Genomic DNA, 7444 nt, shown 5'->3' with positions numbered 1-7444 from the left:
GTTGCCCGTTTCTTCCTCAGTATTGCAGCTGACTGTATTATTAAAATTCATCTGAGATTCTAATCAATGCGGTTGTGCATTGTTTTGAGTGTGGGAGTAAAACAATAACCAGCTGATTCATTAAAAGGATTAACTTGACATTCCATTGGCTCTTTGTGAGAGAAGGAAAACGCAGTGAGATCCACAAGCAGCTCGAGTGACCAGCAGATTCATATCCTGTTTTCTCTCCACGCCAATTTGTTTAAGATGTGCACACACTGCTTATACATTTGGTCGGAGTGTACGAGACAGACTTGGACCCCACCTCTTCCTCTCGGCGGACGTGCAGGAAGACAAATGGAAACGGGCACGAATGATAGGACACGGTGAAGAAAGAACTGGAACTCATGAGTCAATACAAACACAGCTTTGTGTTTGTCCTTTCGCTGCCACTGTGAAACCAGGAGCCCTCCATGTCCATTTAGGGCAACGAAAAAGGAAAGCAGGGACCATTAGGTCAGTTATAATCCCAAACAAGTGTGCGCGTTACGTGTGAAGGCAGCACAGGGGGCGACAATTGTTAGTTACTACAATTGTAGTGATCTGGTGAGTGAGTAAGACTCTCCAGCCAGTCCTGTCCCCCCCCCCCCCCCCCCCTCTTCCTCTGAGCCCCCTGATGCTCCACAAATGCTTCCTGCAAAGCGTCCGGCCAGTCAGCCATACTCTCTCTCTCTCTCTCTCTCTCTCTCTCTCTCTCTCTCTCTCTCTCTCTCACACACACACTACATTTACCACAGTCTCCATAGATATACACGACAGGTATGACAATAGTAAATGTATTTTTGCTTGTATTACCTGCTGATATATAACTAAGTTCAACGTCTCTAATTGTTGCCTTTGCAATTTGGACTGAATGATTAATAAAATAATAAAACATGAAGATATCTTTTAGTGCTTTAGTTCCAGAACAGTACATTTGCAAACTTCAACTCAAGTGTGAGAAATTGTGATGAACATTTATCAGTCGTCCTGATCATCTTATGGACAATACGACAAGATTTATCGATAATGAAAATAATCGTTGGTTGCGGCCGTAGAAATGTTTTCCATTAACTGCACAAGATTAAAATAAGTGTAACCTTTAAACTCACTGTGACCCTAAAAGAAGTTCTGAACGGATGCAGGCGTACGGCACACTGAAGTGAGCGTGACATTGTTCATAATCAACGAGTTAACAGGTCTTCTCCTGTGAGGCTGTGAAGGTTTTAGTAATTGGTTGCTTTTACATCTTATATAAAAAAAGAAGAAGTGTTTAGCACGTCAAAACGTCTGCTCGGACAGTGACACCTTTATCCAAAACAAAGAGCCGTACACCATCTGCAACTGTATAAAAGTAATAGTTTAGTTGTAAACATCTGCAGAAGAAACGTATAAAAATGACTGAATACATTAAAATAAACTTAAGCAAATTAAATAAAGACTTCATGTAACCGTATTCCTCGTGGTGCCAGTGTAATTCTTCCTTCTTACCTTCAATGGAAGCGAAGCTAAACTCATCTTAATGCTACTTTTGTGAATGAAATCACCCACATAAAAACTAATTAGTTAATCTTTCTGTTGCACAATACAATAAGCCCTAATCTTGATCACGAGCCGACCGGCTACTTGACAGTGAGCCAATGGCATTAAAATCCCAACACAACTTTCTAAAATCCCAAAACATGACTCCAATGGGACACTCGTTGTTTTTGTAATTGATTTTTAACAAACTGCGACTCCGGGCCACTGTAGGTCACTATGACATTTGTGGAGGCCATAAACTATTAGTGTGGCGTTCTGTGCCTCCGTCAAAGTGTCCAGGAGGTTAATTAACCTAAGCCATGCCTTGAAAACAGCCCCTTCTACCTCCCCTCATCCACCCCCAGCGAGGCCCCTCTTCCCTGGATCCGCTCAACGGGATAATCCCCCAGCTGGTGCTGCGGTCAGGGGGCCACATAACCCCCCAACCCCCCTTACACAACTGCACACACACACAACTGAGACAAACACACTCATGGCATCAAATTATGAGGAAAAACACACTTTAACAAAGTAGGGGCCCACATCTACACATATACATCTACACACATTACAACATAACACAATCTACAACATCTACACACATCACAGAGACAAGATACAGACAACAGGGACAACATCTAAACAACACACAATAAACACAGATACAAAAACACACAAAAGAAACAATACACATTGAACAAGGACACATATACATCTAACACACAGAAAAAAAAAAAAAATACACAACACACATAACACATCTACACACAATACAATCTACAATCTACAACATAGAACATCTACACACATTTAAACATCTACACACTCTACACATCTACAACAACACATCTACACATCGACACATATAATCACACACATTTACACATCTACACACATTACAACATCACAATCTACAACATCTACACATTAACACAACACACACATCTACACACATCACAAACACATCTACACATCTACACAATCGACACACATCTACACATAACACACATCTACACACATAACACATCTACACACACAACATCTACACACATCTACACACATCTACATCTCACACATCTAACACACACATTACACTCTACACACACATCGACACTACTCTACACATCTACACACATCTACACATATACATCTACACACATCTACACATCTACACACATCTACACACATCTACACACATCTACACATCTACACATCTACACACATCTACACACATCTACACATATACATCTACACACATTTACACATCTACATCTACACACATTTACACATCTACACACATTTACACATCTACACACATCTATACACATCTACACACATCTACACACATTTACACATCTACACACATTTACACATCTACACATCCACATCTACACATCTAACACTTCTACACTTCTACACATCTACACATCTACACATCTACATCTACATCTACACATCTACACACATCTATACACATCTACACACATCTACACACATCTACACACATTTACACATCTACACACATCTACACATCTACACACATTTACACATCTACACACATTTACACATCTACACATCCACATCTACACATCTACATCTAACACATCTACACTTCTACCATCTACACATCTACACATCTACATCTACAACATCTACATCTACACCTCTACACACATCTACCACGTCTACATCTACACATCTACACATCTACACATATCATCTATCACATCTACATCGACACATCTACCTTACATCTACACATCTACATATCTACACATCTACACATATACATCTACACATCTACACATCTACACACATCTACACACATCTACACATCTACACATCGCAGCCACAGATGCTTAAATACACTCACGGAAACCATCCAATCAGGTTCTAATGCAACGCTGGAAGACATCACACAAATACTTTAGTGGGCAAACGAAGCCTTCAGTTGGATAAACACACACCATAACAGAGGCAAAAACCACACGAGCCTCTGTTCACCTTTGCCCTGGACCACTGCCATCCAGGTGGGAGGGTAGCTAGACTACATGAAGGCGCTGAGTGCATTTTATATGTGTTGGTATTTTTAGCATGGCAATGTCGGCCGGTCATTTGGTTCACCGCTTTGGACTAAACTAAAAGATCTCAATAACAGTTTAATGGATATCTATGAAACTTCTTAAGAGACATTCACGGCCCCCAGACAATGTGTCCTCCCGAATTTGATGATCCTTTGACTTTTACCCTCGTGCCATCGGCAAGTTGAAAAATGTCCATGAAATCTGGTTTCACACAGGATACTAGTTGTGCTTCATCGAGCACCATCATCAGGTCAAAATATCACTCAAATAATTAGTGTAGATTTGTTTGTCTGCAGTGCTCTGTAACTCCAGTAACCTGTCAGGGCCTGCATTTGTGTGTGTATTTGGTGAGTGTTGGTATGTGTGTGTGTGTGTGTGTACTCAACTGGTCAAAATCTCCACTAATCAGGCCGAGAATGTAAAAGCAGGAAACACAGTCTGAGGATCAGGCTATGCGATGGAAAGTTGCAGTGAGAGCCGGCGGAGATAAACGGGTTTTTTTTGTTGGGTTTTTGCTGAGAGCACATGTTCTCTGGCACCAAGTCCCACTGGGCTTCACCAGTGGGAGTCTCCAAGCCACACGCACACGCACACACACACACACACACACACACGGAGAAAAAAACACTACAGCCTGACTTTTCAATGAATCTGACAAATATTTTACACATCAATCAATTGCTCTATAAAATGTTTTAAAGTAAATAATACCCATCACACTTTTCGGAAGACATTCAATTCATAATCACAGAAAAGAATGCATATGATAAATAATCAGACAATTGTTGCCTATCTCACATTAATATTATTGTAGATAGGGTTTTGGATTTATGACTGAGACTCAGACAAAACAAGACATAAGAAGACATGACCTAAAGAGACAGACATTTCTCTGGTGGCGTCAAAAACAGAGCGAAAAGCAGGGTGAATATTGGACTAACACTGCCCAGGTGGCCTGAAACTACTTTAAATTAGTGCTAATGTCTTTACCTGCTGGATATATGTAATAACAAATTGCAATATCACCTTATAAAGTTGATATGGCGATGTTGTGGTTACAGCTCGTTTCTGCTGCCCCCAAGCAAAAACAAATGATGTTCAGTTATGGCAGGTTTAAATGGAGAGATGGAGATTTAAAAAAAAGAAAATGCAGTCTCTAAAATTCATGCGCAAGCTGCAATTTGTATATTTCCCTGATCTCAAAGCTCTGACTCCTTATCTAAAGGAGCAGCTGAGTCTCGACTCTGTCCTCTCTTGATGGCATTGACAGAAGAGTTGGAACCAAAGAGGACAGAGGGTCCATCAGATCAGCGTCAGATAATCCAACAGAAAGATCCATCAGACTGGCTGGAATCAATGGACAACACAGTCACACACACTGCACAGAGCAGTGGGTGCAGAGTGCTGTTGGTAGAAAGGGAAGGGAGGGGGGGGGGGGGTGCAGAAAGTCTTTGTTCTACAAGGCTCATATCTGAGGCATTATTCGTTTCTCTCGTGCGAGCGGAGGAGGAATGATCGCTATGTGGGATGAGCACAGCAGAAAGAAAAAGAAACGCTTTGCTGTGGAGAGGACCTGTCTCAGGGCAACTCCACACACACACACATCATAATACACACAAGGTTGAAACACAAAATAGTCACTGCTTGCTCACACACCTTTTCATTCTTTGATTTTTGTTTTTTTAAACCTCCCTTTTTACTTGTTCCACTCATCCACTCGCACGATCATACACCTCCAGGCCCAGTCGCATCCACACACACACACACACACACACACACACACACACACACACACACACACACACACACACACACACACACACACACACACACACACACATGCTACTGCAGTGCAAACAATACAATCTCTTGAAGTTCACATTACAATATAACTCATCTGAGACAGAAGTGAACCCAAAGTCTTGAAAACTAAAAAAGGGGCCAAGCCCTGGAAAAAACCCAAACTCCTCTGGCTGTCAGACACTTCAGAGGAGGCTTTGACAGGTGTGTGTTTTACCCCCCCACCACCCCCCCTCGTCACACTGTCACCATGCTCAAATCCACCTGTTGCCCCTCTGGAAAACACACTCTTCTCAGCTGCCCTGCGGGAAACCATAACACACACACACACACACACACACTAACACACACACAACCCGGCAAACCCTGTGTTCGTCATCTCGAACCCTGAAAAATATTCACTCACACGCTGCCTTTTCAGCCCTGCAGTGGTACAGAGCAGTACAATACAAAGCCTGTCACAGACAGACACTATCATTTTGGATCCATCACAAGATCTAAAAGTATACTGCAAATTAAAGGTTAGGTTATTGGTCAATTGACAAAAAAAAATCTGAATATTTACTGGTTTTCTTCGTCGTTTATGATTAAATTAGAAATATGTTTGGATTTTGGACTGTCGGTCGTACAAAACGTTGCTCTTCAATGCTATTTGAATACGTCACATTGGCTTTGGGAACTTGTGATGGGTGTTTTTTAACTATTTTTTGACATTCTATTTTGGAGACACCTTTATAAAGTATGTGAATAAACTCCCCATATCAACACTTATGTCTCAATTCCAGTGGTGGAAGACGTCTGCAGATCGTTACCTAAAGTAAAAGTAGCAGTAAGAAAATACTCGGAATCCTACTGAAGCGAAAGCACAGACGTATTATCAGCAGCAGAATGACCCCAGTCAGTGTTATATTACTATATATTATAATAATTGATTATTGTTGATGATAATAACAATGATAATCTTGATAATGCATTTGGTTGAGGTTGAGCTCATGTTTAACTACGTTCAGTGCATCATATGTTATAAGATAATCACATTGTTGTAACATTTTAAACTACACAAATAACAATATCCTCTTTGACATGTTGTGGAGTGGTGAACACCACTTCCACCCCACTATATTAAAGATGAAAATATACTTTATACTTTAGCCTGCTTTAACAGAATTTTAAACATATTAAATTACATTAAACATCAAGAATCCGCTACAAAGTCAACATAATAAAACTCTGACAGAGACCATTTGACTGCATAGTGAATACTTTTATACTTTTAAGTATATTTGGCTGGTAATACTTTAATTCCAATATCCGACTTGTACTTGTAATGGAGTATTTCTACTGTTTTGATGATCTAAAAAGACAATTAAATCATGTCATAGAAATATAAAGGCAACTATAACACTAACGCTGTGTCAAGCCACTTCCAGTCTACTCACTTGTTGACAAAACAGGGGGGGGGGGGGAACCCTCTGAATTAAGCGCGCGAGTTAATAAATAAGCAGTTGAATTATCTCAGTTTGCCGGTGTAAAACTTCACCCAGACAGACGCTAATGTTTGACTCCATGGCCATGACGTTACTCCTTCAAAAGAAACAAGAAAAAGTTCCGGCTGCAGGCACAGGAAGTCCAACCACACACACACACCACACACACACACACACACACACACACACACTCCAGTGCTGGAATTAAAGAAAAAAAAAATGCAGGAATTTGAGCGAAGAAATGCGAGATATTTGAGGAATGTTTATTCCGACAGTGAGTGAGAAGCATTCAGAGAGAAAGCGGTGTGAAACACTGACTTCACATTCACAATATTCTACAAACTGAAAGTTTACACTCCGACAGAAGACGCAGTTTCAATCTGATCATGAGACCGACACTTTAAAATATTATAAAACACTTGTAGGATCTTACCTGGTGGGACTCTATTGGCAGACTGACAGGCAGGCAGGTAGAGCAATAATATATTATTCTTTTTTAAAGAAGAGTAACTCTATAAAGGTTTCTCTATTTAT

This window comes from Cottoperca gobio, chromosome 6 (assembly GCF_900634415.1).
Source record: "Cottoperca gobio chromosome 6, fCotGob3.1, whole genome shotgun sequence".
Classification (NCBI taxonomy): domain Eukaryota; kingdom Metazoa; phylum Chordata; class Actinopteri; order Perciformes; family Bovichtidae; genus Cottoperca; species Cottoperca gobio.
This window is presented reverse-complemented; position numbering follows the sequence as displayed.